We start from the raw sequence: 19,820 nt of genomic DNA on the forward strand, positions 1-19,820 counted from the left end.
GGACTATCAGAGTGTTGATGAAACACAAAAATTGCATCGGGATTGAATACAACAGTCACCATGCGCACTTTCTTCCTTGGGAGTAATGTCTCAAACAGTCTACGCTTTGATCGTTCCCTGCAAGACCAGTAGTAGTTTCCGATGCACATCTGGAGGCATTCTGTAATCTGTGGACCTTCAAAGTGTTGATGAAACACAGAAATTGCATCGGGAGTGAATACAACAGTCACCATGCTCACTTTCCTACATAGGAGTAATGTCTCAAACAGTTTTCGCTTTTATCGTTCCCTGGAAGACCAGTATAGTTTCCGATGCACATATGGGTGCATTCTGTAATCTGTGGACTATCAGAGTGTTGATGAAACTCAGAAATTGCATCGGGATTGAATACAACAGACACCATGCGCACTTTCCTCCATGGGAGTAGTGTCTCAAACAGTCTACGCTTTGATCGTTCCCTGCAAGACCAGTAGTAGTTTCCGATGCACATCTGGAGGCATTCTGTAATCTGTGGACCTTTAAAGTGTTGATGAAACACAGAAATTGCATAGGGATTGAATACAACAGTCACCATGTGCACTTTCCTCCATGGGAGTAATGTCTCAAACAGTCTACGCTTTGATCGTTTCCTGGAAGACCAGTAGTAGTTTCCGATGCACATCTGGAGGCATTCTGTAATCTGTGGACCTTCAAAGTGTTGATGAAACACAGAAATTGCATCGGGAGTGAATACAACAGTCACTATGCGCACTTTCATACATGGGATTAATGTCTCAAACAGTCTACGCTTTGACCGCTCCCTTTAAGGCCAGTAGTAGTTTCCGATGCACATCTGGAGGCATTCTGGAATCTGTAAACTATCAGAGTGTTGATCAAACACAGAGTTTGCATCGGGATTTAATACAACAGTCACCATGCGCACTTCCCTCCATGGGAGTAATGTCTCAAACAGTCTACGCTTTGATCGTTCCCTGCAAGACCAGTAGTAGTTTCCGATGCACATCTGGAGGCATTCTGTAATCTGTGGACCTTTAATGTGTTGATGAAACACAGAAATTGCATCGGGATTGAATACAACAGTCACCATGTGCACTTTCCTCCATGGGAGTAATGTCTCAAACAGTCTACGCTTTGATCGTTTCCTGGAAGACCAGTAGTAGTTTCCGATGCACATCTGGAGGCATTCTGTAATCTGTGGACCTTCAAAGTGTTGATGAAACACAGAAATTGCATCGGGAGTGAATACAACAGTCACTATGCGCACTTTCATACATGGGATTAATGTCTCAAACAGTCTACGCTTTGACCGCTCCCTTTAAGTCCAGTAGTAGTTTCCGATGCACATCTGGAGGCATTCTGGAATCTGTAAACTATCAGAGTGTTGATCAAACACAGAAATTGCATCGGGATTGAATACAACAGTCACCATGCTCACTTTCCTCCATGGGAGTGATGTCTCAAACAGTTTACGATTTGATCGTTCGCTGCAAGACCAGTAGTAGTTTCCAATGCACATCTGGAAGCATTCTGTAATCTGCGGACCTTCAAAGTGTTGATGAAACACAGAAATTGCCTCGGGATTGAATTCAACAGTCACCATGCGCACTTTCCTCCATGGGAGCAATGTCTCAAACAGTCTACGGTTTGATCGTTTCCTGGAAGACCAGTAGTAGTTTCCGATGCACATCTGGAGGCATTCTGTAATCTTTGGACCTTCAAAGTGTTGATGAAACACAGAAATTGCATCGGGATTGAATACAACAGTCACCATGCGCACTTTCCTCCATGGGAATAATGTCTCTAACAGTCTACGCTTTGATCGTTCCCCGCAAGACCAGTAATAGTTTCCGATGCACATCCGGAGGCATTCTGGAATCTGTAAACTATCAGAGTGTTGATCAAACACAGAATTTGCATCGGGATTTAATACAACAGTCACCATGCGCACTTCCCTCCATGGGAGTAATGTCTCTAACAGTTTACGCTTTGATCGTTCCCTGCAAGACCGTTAGTAGTTTCGAATGCACATCTGGAGGCATTCCGTAATCTGCTGACCTTCAAAGTGTTTATGAAATACAGATATTGCCTCGGGATTGAATACAACAGTCACCATGCGCACTTTCCTCCATGGGAGTAATGTCTCAAACAGTCTACGGTTTGATCATTTCCTGGAAGACCAGTAGTAGTTTCCGATGCACATCTGGAGGCATTCTGTAATCTTAGGACCTTCGAAGTATTGATGAAACACAGAAATTGCATCCGGATTAAATACAACAGTCACGATGCGCACTTTCCTCCATGGGAATAATGTCTCTAACAGTCTACGCTTTGATCGTTCCCAGCAAGACCAGTAGTAGTTTCCGATGCACAAATGGAGGAATACTGTAATCTGTGGACCTTCAAAGTGTTGATGAAACACAGGAATTGCCGCGGGATTGAATACAACAGTCACCGTGCGCACTTTCCTCCATGGGAGTAATGTCTCAAACAGTCTTCGCTTTGATCGTTTCCTGGAAGACCAGTACAGTTTCCGATGCACATCTGGAGGCATTCTGTAATCTGTGGACCTTCAAAGTGTTGACGAAACATAGAAATTGCCTCCTGATTGAATACAACAGTCGTCATACGCATTTTCCTACATGGGAGTAACGTCTCAAGCAGTCTACGGTTTGATCGTTTCCTAGAAGACCAGTAGTAGTTTCCGATGCACATCTGGAGGCATTCTGTAATCTTTGGACCTTCAAAGTGTTGATGAAACACAGAAATTGCATCGGGATTGAATACAACAGTCACCATGTTCATTTTCCTCCATGGGAGTAATGTCTCAAACAGTCTACGCTTTGATCGTTCCCTGCAAGACCAGTAGTAGTTTACGATGCACATCTGGAAGCATTCTGTAATCTGTGGACCATTAAAGTGTTGAAGAAACACATAGATTGTCTCGGGATTGAATACAACAGTCACCATGCTCACTTTTCTCCAAGGGAGTAATGTCTCAAACCGTCTACGATTTGATCGTATCCTGAAGACCAGTGGTAGTTTCCGATGCACATCTGGTGTCATTCTGTAATCTGTGGACTATCAGAGTGTTGATGCAACACAGAAATTGCATCGGGATTGAATACAACAGTCACCATGCGCACTTTACTCCATGGGTTTAATGTCTCAAACAGTTTACGCTTTTATCGTTCCCTGGAAGACCAGTGTAGTTTCCGATGCACATCAGGGGACATTATGTAATCTGTGGACTATCAGAATGTTGATGAAACATAGATATTGCATCGGGATTGAATACAACAGTCACCATACGCACTTTCCTCCATGGGAGTAATGTCTCATACAGTCTACGATTTGACCGTTCAATGCAAGACCAATAGTAGTTTCCGATGCACATCTGGAGGCATTCTGTAATTTGTTTACCTTCAAAGTGTTGTTGAAACACAGAAATTGACTCGGGATTGAATACAACAGTCATTATGCACATTTTCCTCCATGGGAGTAATGTCTCAATCAGTCTACGCTTTGATCGTGCCCTGGAAGACCAGTAGTAGTTTCCGATGCACATCTTGAAGCATTCTGTAATCTGTAAACTATCAGAGTGTTGTTCAAACACAGAAATTGCATCGGGATTGAATACAACAGTCACCATGCGCACTTTCCTCCATGGGTGTAATGTCTCAAACAGTTTACGCTTTGATCGTTCCCTGCAAGACCAGTAGTAGTTTCCAATGCACATCTGGAGGCATTCTGTAATCTACTGACCTTCAAAGTGTTGATGAAACACAGATATTGCCTCGGGATTGAATACAACAGTCACCATGCCCACTTTCCTCCATGGGAGTAATGTCTCAAAAAGTCTACGGTTTGAACATTTCCTGGAAGTCCAGTAGTAGTTGCCGATGCACATCTGGAGGCATTCTGTAATCTTCGGACCTTCGAAGTGTTGATGAAACACAGAAATTGCATCCGGATTGAATACAACAGTCACGATGCGCACTTTCCTCCATGGGAATAATGTCTCTAACAGTCTACGCTTTGATCGTTCCCCGCAAGACCAGTAATAGTTTCCGATGCACATCTGGAGGCATTCTGGAATCTGTAAACTATCAGAGTGTTGATCAAACACAGAATTTGCATCGGGATTTAATACAACAGTCACCATGCGCACTTCCCTCCATGGGAGTAATGTCTCTAACAGTTTACGCTTTGATCGTTCCCTGCAAGACCAGTAGTAGTTTCCAATGCACATCTGGAGGCATTCCGTAATCTGCTGACCTTCAAAGTGTTTATGAAATACAGATATTGCTTTGGGATTGAATACAACAGTCACCATGCGCACTTTCCTCCATGGGAGTAATGTCTCAAACAGTTTACGCTTTTATCGTTCCCTGGAAGACGAGTATAGTTTACGATGCACATCTGGTGTCATTCTGTTATCTGTGGACCATCAGAGTGTTGATGAAACACAAAAATTGCATCGGGATTGAATACAACAGTCACCATGCGCACTTTCTTCCTTGGGAGTAATGTCTCAAACAGTCTACGCTTTGATCGTTCCCTGCAAGACCAGTAGTAGTTTCCGATGCACATCTGGAGGCATTCTGTAATCTGTGGACCTTCAAAGTGTTGATGAAACACAGAAATTGCATCGGGAGTGAATACAACAGTCACCATGCTCACTTTCCTACATAGGAGTAATGTCTCAAACAGTTTTCGCTTTTATCGTTCCCTGGAAGACCAGTATAGTTTCCGATGCACATATGGGTGCATTCTGTAATCTGTGGACTATCAGAGTGTTGATGAAACTCAGAAATTGCATCGGGATTGAATACAACAGACACCATGCGCACTTTCCTCCATGGGAGTAGTGTCTCAAACAGTCTACGCTTTGATCGTTCCCTGCAAGACCAGTAGTAGTTTCCGATGCACATCTGGAGGCATTCTGTAATCTGTGGACCTTTAAAGTGTTGATGAAACACAGAAATTGCATAGGGATTGAATACAACAGTCACCATGTGCACTTTCCTCCATGGGAGTAATGTCTCAAACAGTCTACGCTTTGATCGTTTCCTGGAAGACCAGTAGTAGTTTCCGATGCACATCTGGAGGCATTCTGTAATCTGTGGACCTTCAAAGTGTTGATGAAACACAGAAATTGCATCGGGAGTGAATACAACAGTCACTATGCGCACTTTCATACATGGGATTAATGTCTCAAACAGTCTACGCTTTGACCGCTCCCTTTAAGGCCAGTAGTAGTTTCCGATGCACATCTGGAGGCATTCTGGAATCTGTAAACTATCAGAGTGTTGATCAAACACAGAGTTTGCATCGGGATTTAATACAACAGTCACCATGCGCACTTCCCTCCATGGGAGTAATGTCTCAAACAGTCTACGCTTTGATCGTTCCCTGCAAGACCAGTAGTAGTTTCCGATGCACATCTGGAGGCATTCTGTAATCTGTGGACCTTTAATGTGTTGATGAAACACAGAAATTGCATCGGGATTGAATACAACAGTCACCATGTGCACTTTCCTCCATGGGAGTAATGTCTCAAACAGTCTACGCTTTGATCGTTTCCTGGAAGACCAGTAGTAGTTTCCGATGCACATCTGGAGGCATTCTGTAATCTGTGGACCTTCAAAGTGTTGATGAAACACAGAAATTGCATCGGGAGTGAATACAACAGTCACTATGCGCACTTTCATACATGGGATTAATGTCTCAAACAGTCTACGCTTTGACCGCTCCCTTTAAGACCAGTGTAGTTTCCGATGCACATCAGGGGACATTATGTAATCTGTGGACTATCAGAATGTTGATGAAACATAGATATTGCATCGGGATTGAATACAACAGTCACCATACGCACTTTCCTCCATGGGAGTAATGTCTCATACAGTCTACGATTTGACCGTTCAATGCAAGACCAATAGTAGTTTCCGATGCACATCTGGAGGCATTCTGTAATTTGTTTACCTTCAAAGTGTTGTTGAAACACAGAAATTGACTCGGGATTGAATACAACAGTCATTATGCACATTTTCCTCCATGGGAGTAATGTCTCAATCAGTCTACGCTTTGATCGTGCCCTGGAAGACCAGTAGTAGTTTCCGATGCACATCTTGAAGCATTCTGTAATCTGTAAACTATCAGAGTGTTGTTCAAACACAGAAATTGCATCGGGATTGAATACAACAGTCACCATGCGCACTTTCCTCCATGGGTGTAATGTCTCAAACAGTTTACGCTTTGATCGTTCCCTGCAAGACCAGTAGTAGTTTCCAATGCACATCTGGAGGCATTCTGTAATCTACTGACCTTCAAAGTGTTGATGAAACACAGATATTGCCTCGGGATTGAATACAACAGTCACCATGCCCACTTTCCTCCATGGGAGTAATGTCTCAAAAAGTCTACGGTTTGAACATTTCCTGGAAGTCCAGTAGTAGTTGCCGATGCACATCTGGAGGCATTCTGTAATCTTCGGACCTTCGAAGTGTTGATGAAACACAGAAATTGCATCCGGATTGAATACAACAGTCACGATGCGCACTTTCCTCCATGGGAATAATGTCTCTAACAGTCTACGCTTTGATCGTTCCCCGCAAGACCAGTAATAGTTTCCGATGCACATCTGGAGGCATTCTGGAATCTGTAAACTATCAGAGTGTTGATCAAACACAGAATTTGCATCGGGATTTAATACAACAGTCACCATGCGCACTTCCCTCCATGGGAGTAATGTCTCTAACAGTTTACGCTTTGATCGTTCCCTGCAAGACCAGTAGTAGTTTCCAATGCACATCTGGAGGCATTCCGTAATCTGCTGACCTTCAAAGTGTTTATGAAATACAGATATTGCTTTGGGATTGAATACAACAGTCACCATGCGCACTTTCCTCCATGGGAGTAATGTCTCAAACAGTTTACGCTTTTATCGTTCCCTGGAAGACGAGTATAGTTTACGATGCACATCTGGTGTCATTCTGTTATCTGTGGACCATCAGAGTGTTGATGAAACACAAAAATTGCATCGGGATTGAATACAACAGTCACCATGCGCACTTTCTTCCTTGGGAGTAATGTCTCAAACAGTCTACGCTTTGATCGTTCCCTGCAAGACCAGTAGTAGTTTCCGATGCACATCTGGAGGCATTCTGTAATCTGTGGACCTTCAAAGTGTTGATGAAACACAGAAATTGCATCGGGAGTGAATACAACAGTCACCATGCTCACTTTCCTACATAGGAGTAATGTCTCAAACAGTTTTCGCTTTTATCGTTCCCTGGAAGACCAGTATAGTTTCCGATGCACATATGGGTGCATTCTGTAATCTGTGGACTATCAGAGTGTTGATGAAACTCAGAAATTGCATCGGGATTGAATACAACAGACACCATGCGCACTTTCCTCCATGGGAGTAGTGTCTCAAACAGTCTACGCTTTGATCGTTCCCTGCAAGACCAGTAGTAGTTTCCGATGCACATCTGGAGGCATTCTGTAATCTGTGGACCTTTAAAGTGTTGATGAAACACAGAAATTGCATAGGGATTGAATACAACAGTCACCATGTGCACTTTCCTCCATGGGAGTAATGTCTCAAACAGTCTACGCTTTGATCGTTTCCTGGAAGACCAGTAGTAGTTTCCGATGCACATCTGGAGGCATTCTGTAATCTGTGGACCTTCAAAGTGTTGATGAAACACAGAAATTGCATCGGGAGTGAATACAACAGTCACTATGCGCACTTTCATACATGGGATTAATGTCTCAAACAGTCTACGCTTTGACCGCTCCCTTTAAGGCCAGTAGTAGTTTCCGATGCACATCTGGAGGCATTCTGGAATCTGTAAACTATCAGAGTGTTGATCAAACACAGAGTTTGCATCGGGATTTAATACAACAGTCACCATGCGCACTTCCCTCCATGGGAGTAATGTCTCAAACAGTCTACGCTTTGATCGTTCCCTGCAAGACCAGTAGTAGTTTCCGATGCACATCTGGAGGCATTCTGTAATCTGTGGACCTTTAATGTGTTGATGAAACACAGAAATTGCATCGGGATTGAATACAACAGTCACCATGTGCACTTTCCTCCATGGGAGTAATGTCTCAAACAGTCTACGCTTTGATCGTTTCCTGGAAGACCAGTAGTAGTTTCCGATGCACATCTGGAGGCATTCTGTAATCTGTGGACCTTCAAAGTGTTGATGAAACACAGAAATTGCATCGGGAGTGAATACAACAGTCACTATGCGCACTTTCATACATGGGATTAATGTCTCAAACAGTCTACGCTTTGACCGCTCCCTTTAAGTCCAGTAGTAGTTTCCGATGCACATCTGGAGGCATTCTGGAATCTGTAAACTATCAGAGTGTTGATCAAACACAGAAATTGCATCGGGATTGAATACAACAGTCACCATGCGCACTTTCCTCCATGGGAGTGATGTCTCAAACAGTTTACGATTTGATCGTTCGCTGCAAGACCAGTAGTAGTTTCCAATGCACATCTGGAAGCATTCTGTAATCTGCGGACCTTCAAAGTGTTGATGAAACACAGAAATTGCCTCGGGATTGAATTCAACAGTCACCATGCGCACTTTCCTCCATGGGAGCAATGTCTCAAACAGTCTACGGTTTGATCGTTTCCTGGAAGACCAGTAGTAGTTTCCGATGCACATCTGGAGGCATTCTGTAATCTTTGGACCTTCAAAGTGTTGATGAAACACAGAAATTGCATCGGGATTGAATACAACAGTCACCATGCGCACTTTCCTCCATGGGAATAATGTCTCTAACAGTCTACGCTTTGATCGTTCCCCGCAAGACCAGTAATAGTTTCCGATGCACATCCGGAGGCATTCTGGAATCTGTAAACTATCAGAGTGTTGATCAAACACAGAATTTGCATCGGGATTTAATACAACAGTCACCATGCGCACTTCCCTCCATGGGAGTAATGTCGCTAACAGTTTACGCTTTGATCGTTCCCTGCAAGACCAGTAGTAGTTTCGAATGCACATCTGGAGGCATTCCGTAATCTGCTGACCTTCAAAGTGTTTATGAAATACAGATATTGCCTCGGGATTGAATACAACAGTCACCATGCGCACTTTCCTCCATGGGAGTAATGTCTCAAACAGTCTACGGTTTGATCATTTCCTGGAAGACCAGTAGTAGTTTCCGATGCACATCTGGAGGCATTCTGTAATCTTAGGACCTTCGAAGTATTGATGAAACACAGAAATTGCATCCGGATTAAATACAACAGTCACGATGCGCACTTTCCTCCATGGGAATAATGTCTCTAACAGTCTACGCTTTGATCGTTCCCAGCAAGACCAGTAGTAGTTTCCGATGCACAAATGGAGGAATACTGTAATCTGTGGACCTTCAAAGTGTTGATGAAACACAGGAATTGCCGCGGGATTGAATACAACAGTCACCGTGCGCACTTTCCTCCATGGGAGTAATGTCTCAAACAGTCTTCGCTTTGATCGTTTCCTGGAAGACCAGTACAGTTTCCGATGCACATCTGGAGGCATTCTGTAATCTGTGGACCTTCAAAGTGTTGACGAAACATAGAAATTGCCTCCTGATTGAATACAACAGTCGTCATACGCATTTTCCTACATGGGAGTAACGTCTCAAGCAGTCTACGGTTTGATCGTTTCCTAGAAGACCAGTAGTAGTTTCCGATGCACATCTGGAGGCATTCTGTAATCTTTGGACCTTCAAAGTGTTGATGAAACACAGAAATTGCATCGGGATTGAATACAACAGTCACCATGTTCATTTTCCTCCATGGGAGTAATGTCTCAAACAGTCTACGCTTTGATCGTTCCCTGCAAGACCAGTAGTAGTTTACGATGCACATCTGGAAGCATTCTGTAATCTGTGGACCATTAAAGTGTTGAAGAAACACATAGATTGTCTCGGGATTGAATACAACAGTCACCATGCTCACTTTTCTCCAAGGGAGTAATGTCTCAAACCGTCTACGATTTGATCGTATCCTGAAGACCAGTGGTAGTTTCCGATGCACATCTGGTGTCATTCTGTAATCTGTGGACTATCAGAGTGTTGATGCAACACAGAAATTGCATCGGGATTGAATACAACAGTCACCATGCGCACTTTACTCCATGGGTTTAATGTCTCAAACAGTTTACGCTTTTATCGTTCCCTGGAAGACCAGTGTAGTTTCCGATGCACATCAGGGGACATTATGTAATCTGTGGACTATCAGAATGTTGATGAAACATAGATATTGCATCGGGATTGAATACAACAGTCACCATACGCACTTTCCTCCATGGGAGTAATGTCTCATACAGTCTACGATTTGACCGTTCAATGCAAGACCAATAGTAGTTTCCGATGCACATCTGGAGGCATTCTGTAATTTGTTTACCTTCAAAGTGTTGTTGAAACACAGAAATTGACTCGGGATTGAATACAACAGTCATTATGCACATTTTCCTCCATGGGAGTAATGTCTCAATCAGTCTACGCTTTGATCGTGCCCTGGAAGACCAGTAGTAGTTTCCGATGCACATCTTGAAGCATTCTGTAATCTGTAAACTATCAGAGTGTTGTTCAAACACAGAAATTGCATCGGGATTGAATACAACAGTCACCATGCGCACTTTCCTCCATGGGTGTAATGTCTCAAACAGTTTACGCTTTGATCGTTCCCTGCAAGACCAGTAGTAGTTTCCAATGCACATCTGGAGGCATTCTGTAATCTACTGACCTTCAAATTGTTGATGAAACACAGATATTGCCTCGGGATTGAATACAACAGTCACCATGCGCACTTTCCTCCATTGGAGTAATGTCTCATACAGTCTACGCTTTGATCGTTTCCTGGAAGACCAGTAGTAGTTTCCGATGCACATCTGGAGGCATTCTGTAATCTGTGGACCTTCAAAGTGTTGATGAAACACAGAAATTGCATCGGGAGTGAATACAACAGTCACTATGCGCACTTTCATACATGGGATTAATGTCTCAAACAGTCTACGCTTTGATCGCTCCCTTTAAGACCAGTATTAGCTTCCGATGCACATCTGGAGGCATTCTGTAATCTGTAAACTATCAGAGTGTTGTTAAATCACAGATATTGCATCGGGATTGAATACAACAGTCACCATGCGCACTTTCCTCCATGGGAGTAATGTCTCAAACGGTCTACGCTTTCATCGTTCCCTGCAAGACAAGTAGTAGTTTCCGATGCACATCTGGAGGCATTCTGTAATCTGTGGACCTTCAAGGTGTTAATGAAACACATAAATTGCCGCGGGATTGAATACAACAGTCACCATGCGCACTTTCCTCCATGGGAGTAATGTCTCAAACCGTCTACGTTTTGATCGTTCCCTGGAAGACATGTAGTAGTTTCCGATGCACATCGGTGTCATTCTGTAATCTGTGGACCTTCAAAGTGTTGATGAAACTCAGAAATTGACTCGGGATTGAATACAACAGTCATCATGCGCATTTTCCTCCATGGGAGTAATGTCTCAATCAGTCTACGCTTTGATCGTGCCCTGGAAGACCAGTAGTAGTTTCCGATGCACATCTGGAGGCATTCTGTAATCTGTAAACTATCAGAGTGTTGTTCAAACACAGAAATTGCATCGGGATTGAATACAACAGTCACCATGCGCACTTTCCTCCATGGGAGTAATGTCTCAAACAGTTTACGCTTCGATCGTTCCCTGCAAGACCAGTAGTAGTTTCCAATGCACATCTGGAGGCATTCTGTAATCTGCTGACCTTCAAAGTGTTGATGAAACACAGATATTGCGTCGGGATTGAATACAACAGTCACCATGCGCACTTTCCTCCATGGGAGTAATGTCTCAAACAGTCTACGGTTTGATCATTTCCTGGAAGACCAGTAGTAGTTTCCGATGCACATCTGGGGGCACTCTGTAATCTGTGGACTATCAGAGTGTTGATGAAACACAGAAATTGCATCGGGATCGAATACAACAATCACCATGCGCACTTTCCTCCATGGGAGTAATGTCTCAAACAGTCTACTTAAGACCACTAGCAGTTTCCGATGCACATCTGGAGGCATTCTGTAATCTGTGGACCTTCAAAGTGTTGACGAAACATAGAGATTGCCTCCTGATTGAATACAACAGTTATAATGCTCATTTTCCTCCATGGGTGTAATGTCTCAAACAGTCTACGCTTTGATCGTACCCTTTAAGACCAGTAGTAGTTTCCGACGCACATCTGGAGGCATTCTGTAATCTGTAAACTATCAGAGTGTTGTTCAAACACAGAAATTGCCTCGGGATTGAATACAACAGTCACCATGAGCACTTTCCTCCATGGGAGTAAAGTCACAAACAGTTTACACTTTGATCGTTCCCTGGAAACACCAGTAGTAGATTCCGATGCACATCTGGGTGCATTCTGTAATGTGTGGACTATCAGAGTGTTGACGAAACACAGAAAGTGCATCGGGATTGAATACAACAGTCACCATGCGCACTTTCCTCCATGGGAGTAATGTCTCAAACAGTCTACGATTTGATCGTTCCCTGGAAGACAAGTAGTAGTTTCCGACTCACATCTGGTGTCATTCTGTAATCTGTGGACTATCAGAGTGTTGATGAATCACTGAAATTGCATCGGGATTGAATACAACAGTCACCATTCGCACTTTCCTCCATGGGAGTAATGTCTCAAACAGTCTACGATTTGAAGGTTCAATCCAAGACCAGTAGTAGTTTCCGATGCACATCTGGAGGCATTCTGCAAACTGTTTACCTTCAAAGTGTTGATGAAAAACAGAAATTGCCTCGGGATTGAATACAACAGTCACCATGCGCACTTTCCTCCATGGGAGTAATGTCTTAAACAGTATACGCTTTGATCGTTCCCTGGAAAACCAGTAATAGTTTCCGATGCACGTCTGGGGGCATTCTGTAATGTGTGGACTATCAGAGTGTTGACGAAACACAGAAATTGCATTGGGATAGAATACAACAGACCCCATGCGCACTTTCCTCCATGGGAGTAACGTCTCAAACAGTCTACGCTTTGATCGTTCCCTGCAAGACCAGTAGTAGTTTCCGATGCACATCTGGGTGCATTCTGTAACGTGTGGACTATCAGAGTGTTGACGAAACACAGAAATTGCATCGGGATTGAATACAATAGTCACCATGCGCACTTTCCTCCATGGGAGTAATGTCTCAAACAGTCTACGCTTTGATCGTACCCTTTAAGACCAGTAGTAGTTTCCGACGCACATCTGGAGGCATTCTGTAATCTGTAAACTATCAGAGTGTTGTTCAAACACAGAAATTGCATCGGGATTGAATACAACAGTCACCATGAGCACTTTCCTCCATGGGAGTAATGTCACAAACAGTTTACACTTTGATCGTTCCCTGGAAACACCAGTAGTAGATTCCGATGCACATCTGGGTGCATTCTGTAATGTGTGGACTATCAGAGTGTTGACGAAACACAGAAAGTGCATCGGGATTGAATACAACAGTCACCATGCGCACTTTCCTCCATGGGAGTAATGTCTCAAACAGTCTACGCTTTGATCGTTCCCTGGAAGACAAGTAGTAGTTTCCGACTCACATCTGGTGTCATTCTGTAATCTGTGGACTATCAGAGTGTTGATGAATCACTGAAATTGCATCGGGATTGAATACAACAGTCACCATTCGCACTTTCCTCCATGGGAGTAATGTCTCAAACAGTCTACGATTTGAAGGTTCAATCCAAGACCAGTAGTAGTTTCCGATGCACATCTGGAGGCATTCTGTAATCTGCTGACCTTCAAAGTGTTGATGAAACACAGATATTGCCTCGGGATTGAATACAACATTCACCATGCGCACTTTCCTCCATGGGAGTAATGTCTCAAACAGTCTACGGTTTGATCATTTCCTGGAAGACCAGTAGTAGTTGCCGATGCACATCTGGAGGCATTCTGTAATCTTTGGACCTTCGAAGTGTTGATGAAACACAGAAATTGCATCCGGATTGAATACAACAGTCACGATGCGCACTTTCCTCCATGGGAATAATGTCTCTAACAGTCTACGCTTTGATCGTTCCCAGCAAGACCAGTAGTAGTTTCCGATGCACAAATGGAGGAATTCTTTAATCTGTGGACCTTCAAAGTGTTGATGAGACACAGGAATTGCCGCGGGATTGAATACAACAGACACCATGCGCACTTTCGTCCATGGGAGTAATGTCTCAAACAGTCTACGCTTTGATCGTTCCCTGCAAGACCAGTAGTAGCTTCCGATGCACATCTGGAGGCATTCTGTAATCTGTGGACCTTTAAAGTGTTGATGAAACACAGAAATTGCATCGGGATTGAATACAACAGTCACCATGTGCCCTTTCCTCCATGGGAGTAATGTCTCAAAGAGTCTACGCTTTGATCGTTTCCTGGAAGACCAGTAGTAGTTTCCGATGCACATCTGGAGGCATTCTGTAATCTGTGGACCTTCAAAGTGTTGATGAAATACAGAAATTGCATCGGGAGTGAATACAACAGTCACTATGCGCACTTTCATACATGGGATTAATGTCACAATCAGTCTATGCTTTGATCGCTCCCTTTAAGACCAGTAGTAGTTTCCGATGCACATCTGGAGGCATTCTGTAATCTGTAAACTATCAGAGTGTTGTTAAATCACAGAAATTTAATCGGGATTGAATACGACAGTCACCATGCGCACTTTCCTCCATGGGAGTAATGTCTCAAACAGTTTACGTTTTGATAGTTCCCTGGAAGACCAGTAGTAGTTTCCGATGCACATCTGGGGGCATTCTGTAATGTGTGGACTATCAGAGTGTTGATGAAACACAAACATTGCATCAGGATTGAATTCAACAGTCACCATGTGCACTTTCCTCCATGGGGGTAATGTCTCAAACGGTCTACGCTTTGATCGTTCCCTGCAAGACCAGTAGTAGTTTCCGATGCACATCTGGAGGCATTCTGTAATCTGTGGACCTTTAAAGTGTTGATGAAACACAGAAATTGCATCGGGATTGAATACAACATTCACCATGCGCACTTTCCACCATGGGAGTAATGTCTCAAACAGTCTACGCTTTGATCGTTCCCTGGAAGACAAGTAGTAGTTTCCGACTCACATCTGGTGTCATTCTGTAATCTGTGGACTATCAGAGTGTTGATGAAACACAGGAATTACATCTGGATTGAATACAACAGTCACCATTCGCACTTTCCTCCATGGGAGTAATGTCTCAAACAGTCTACGATTTGATCGTTCAATCCAAGACCAGTAGTAGTTTCCGATGCACATCTGGAGGCATTCTGCAAACTGTTTACCTTCAAAGTGTTGATGAAACACAGAAATTGCCTCGGGATTGAATACCACAGTCACCATGCGCACTTTCCTCCATGGGAGTAATGTCTTAAACAGTTTACGCTTTGATCGTTCCCTGGAAAACCAGTAATAGTTTCCGATGCACATCTGGGGGCATTCTGTAATGTGTGGACTATCAGAGTGTTGACGAAACACAGAAATTGCATTGGGATAGAATACAACAGACCCCATGCGCACTTTCCTCCATGGGAGTAACGTCCCAAACAGTCTACGCTTTGATCGTTCTCTGCAAGACCAGTAGTAGTTTCCGATGCACATCTGGATGCATTCTGTAATCTGTAGACCTTCAAAGTGTTGATGAAACACAGAGATTGCATCGGGATTGAATACAACAGTCATCATGCGCATTTTCATCCATGGGAGTAATGTCTCAAACAGTCTACGCTTTGATCGTTCCCTTTAAGACCAGTAGTAGTTTCCGATGCACATCGGGAGGTATTCTGGAATCTGTAGACTATCAGAGTGTTCTTCAAAAACAGAAATTGCATCGGGATTGAATACAAAAGTCACCATGCGCACTTTCCTCCATGAGAGTAATGTCTCAAACAGTTTACGCTTTGATCGTTCCCTGGAAGGCCAGTAGTAGTTTCCGATGCACATCTGGGTGCATTCTGTAATGTGTGGACTATCAGAGTGTTGATGAAACACAGAAAGTGCATCGGGATTGAATACAACAGTCACCATGCGCACTTTCCTCCATGGGAGTAATGTCTCAAACATTTTACGCTTTGATCGTTCCCTGGAAGACCAGTATAGTTTCCGATGCACATATGGGGGCTTTCTGTAATCTGTGGACTATCAGAGTGTTGATGAAACACAGAAATTGCATCGGGATTGAATACAACAGTCACCATGTTCCCTTTCCTCCATGGGAGTAATGTCTCAAACAGCCTACGCCTTTATCGTTCCCTGCAAGACCAGTAGTAGTTTCAGATGCACATCCGGTGGCATTCTGTAATCTGTGGACCATTAAAGTGTTGAAGAAACACATAAATTGTCTCGGGATTGAATACAACAGTCACCATGCGCACTTTCCTCCAAGGGAGTAATGTCTCAAACCGTCTACGATTTGATCGTTTCCTGGAAGACCAGTGGTAGTTTGCGATGCACATCTGGAGGCATTCTGTAATCTGTTGACCTTCAAAGTGTTGATGAAACACAGAAATTGCATCGGGAGTGAATACAAGAGTCACTATGCGCTCTTTCATACATGGGATTAATGTCTTAAACAGTCTATGCTTTGATCAGTCCCTTTAAGACCAGTAGTAGTTTCCGATGCACATCTAGAGGCATTCTGTAATCTGTAAACTATCAGAGTGTTGTTAAATCACAGAAATTGCATCGGGATTGAATACAACAGTCACCATGCGCACTTTCCTCCATGGGAGTAATGTCTCAAACAGTTTACGTTTTGATTGTTCCCTGGAAGACCTGTAGTAGTTTCCGATGCACATCTGGGGGCATTCTGTAATGTGTGGACTATCAGAGTGTTGATGAAATACAGACATTGCATCAGGATTGAATTCAACAGTCACCATGTGCACTTTCCTCCATTGGAGTAATGTCTCAAACGGTCTACGCTTTCATCGTTCCCTGCAATACAAGTAGTAGTTTCCGATGTACATCTGGAGGCATTCTGTAATCTGTGGACCTTCAGAGTGTTGATGAAACACAGAAATTGCCGCGGGATTGAATACAACAGTCACCATGCGCACTTTCCTCCATGGGAGTAATGTCTCAAACCGTCTACGTTTTGATATCTCCCTGGAAGACATGTAGTATTTTCCGATGCACATCTGGTGTCATTCTGTAATCTGTGGACCTTCAAAGTGTTGATGAAACACAGAAATTGAATCGGGATTGAATACAACAGTCACCATGCGCAGTTTCCTCCATGGGAGTAATGTCTCAAACAGTCTACGCTTTGATCGTTCCCTTGAAGACAAGTAGTAGTTTCCGACTCACATCTGGAGGCATTCTGCAAACTGTTTACCTTCAAAGTGTTGATGAAACACAGAAATTGCCTCGGGATTGAACACAACAGTCACCATGCGCACTTTCCTCCATGGGAGTAATGTTTTAAACAGTTTACGCTTTGATCGTTCCCTGGAAAACCAGTAATAGTTTCCGATGCACATCTGGGGCATTCTGTAATGTTTGGACTATCAGAGTGTTGACTAAACACAGAAATTGCATCGGGATAGAATACAACAGACCCCATGCGCACTTTCCTCCATGGGAGTAACGTCTCAAACAGTCTACGCTTTGATCGTTCCCTGCATGACCAGTAGTAGATTCCGATGCACATCTGGATGCATTCTGTAATCTGTAGACCTTCAAAGTGTTGATGAAACACAGAGATTGCATCGGGATTGAATACAACAGTCATCATGCTCATTTTCATCCATGGGAGTAATGTCTCAAACAGTCTACGCTTTGATCGTTCCCTTTAAGACCAGTAGTAGTTTCCGATGCACATCTGGAGGTATTCTGGAATCTGTAGACTATCGGAGTGTTCTTCAAAAACAGAAATTGTATCGGGATTGAATACAAAAGTCACCATGCGCACTTTCCTCCATGAGAGTAATGTCTCAAACAGTTTATTCTTTGATCGTTCCCTGGAAGGCCAGTAGTAGTTTCCGATGCACATCTGGGTGCATTCTGTAATGTGTGGACTATCAGAGTGTTGATAAAACACAGAAAGTGCATCGGGATTGAATACAACAGTCACCATGCGCACTTTCCTCCATGGGAGTAATGTCTCATACAGTCTACGCTTTGACAGTTCAATGCAAGACCAATAGTAGTTTCCGATGCACATCTGGAGGCATTCTGTAATCTGTTTACCTTCAAAGTGTTGATGAAACACAGAAATTGCCTCGGGATTGAATACAACAGTCATCATGCGCATTTTCCTCCATATGAGTAATGTCTCAATCAGTCTACGCTTTGATCGTGCCCTGGAAGACCAGTAGTCGTTTCCGATGCACATCTGGAGGCATTCTGTAATCTGTTAACTATCAGAGTGTCGTTCAAACACTGAAATTGCATCGGGATTGAATACAACAGTCACCATGCGCACTTTCCTCCATGGGAGTAATGTCTCAAACAGTCTACGATTTGATCGTTCCCTGGAAGACCAGTAGTAGTTTCTGATGCACATCTGGAGGCATTCTGTAATCTGTGGACCTTCAAAGTGTTGATGAAACACGGAAATTGCATCGGGAGTGAATACAACAGTCACCATGCGCACTTTCCTCAATGGGAGTAATGTCTCAAACAGTTTACGCTTTTATCGTTCCCTGGAAGACCAGTGTATTTTCCGATGCACATCTGGGGACATTCTGTAATCTGTGGACTATCAGAGTGTTGATGAAACACAGAAATTGCATTGGGATTGAAATCAACAGTCACCATGCGCACTTTCCTCCATGGGAGTAATGTCTGAAAGAGTCTACGCTTTGATCGTTCCCTGGAAGACCAGTAGTAGTTTCTGATGCACATCTGGTGTCATTCTGTAATCTGTGGACTATCAGAGTGTTGATGATACACAGAAATTGCATCGGGATTGAATACAACAGTCTGCAAGTGCACTTTCTTCCATGGGAGTAATGTCCCAAACAGTTTACGCTTCGATCGTTCCCTGGAAGACCAGTAGTTGTTTCCGATGAACATCTGGGGGCATTCAGTAATCTGTGGACTATCAGAGTGTTGATAAAACACAGAAATTGCATTGAGATTGTTATCAACAGTCACCATGCGCACTTTCCTTCATGGGAGTAATGTCTCATAGAGTCTACGCTTTGACATTCTCTTTAAGACCAGTAGTAGTTTCCGATGCACATCTGGAGGCATTCTGAAATCTGTAAACTATTAGAGTGTTGTTCAAACACAGAAATTGCATCGGGATTTGGTCAGTCACGTAAGAGGTTGAATGTAACGAATGGGTGGGAAAGAGCAAGGGGCAGCGGCTGTGTAGAACGAAAACACAAATCATCAGGGGTGTGAGCGTTTCGGAATGAGTCATATACAAGTAGCACTTGGTGGTCAGTGACCGTGTGGCCTAATGGATAAGGCGTCGTACTTCGTATCTGAAGATTACAGGTTCGAATGCTGTCACGCTCGTGTTTTATCAGTTCTGAAAAAGAAACATACCGTTTTAATGTATTGCGATTGAGCAGTACGAAACCGTCTGAATGTTGCTGTGGACCATTTTCGTGTCAGATGTGTAGCCGAGCAGTAATGGGTCGCCATAGATGCAAATATTAGTCGGTAATATGAAGTGTTGTCAGCTGAAGTCTGATGATCCAGACGACCGTAAGGACGAAGTACGCATAAGTACTGCTACTCCGCGCCTCTTTAGCTCAGTGAAGTTCCGTTTCAGACGCCGTGCAG

Source organism: Schistocerca gregaria, chromosome 8, assembly GCF_023897955.1.
Source record: "Schistocerca gregaria isolate iqSchGreg1 chromosome 8, iqSchGreg1.2, whole genome shotgun sequence".
NCBI classification, from domain to species: Eukaryota; Metazoa; Arthropoda; class Insecta; order Orthoptera; family Acrididae; genus Schistocerca; species Schistocerca gregaria.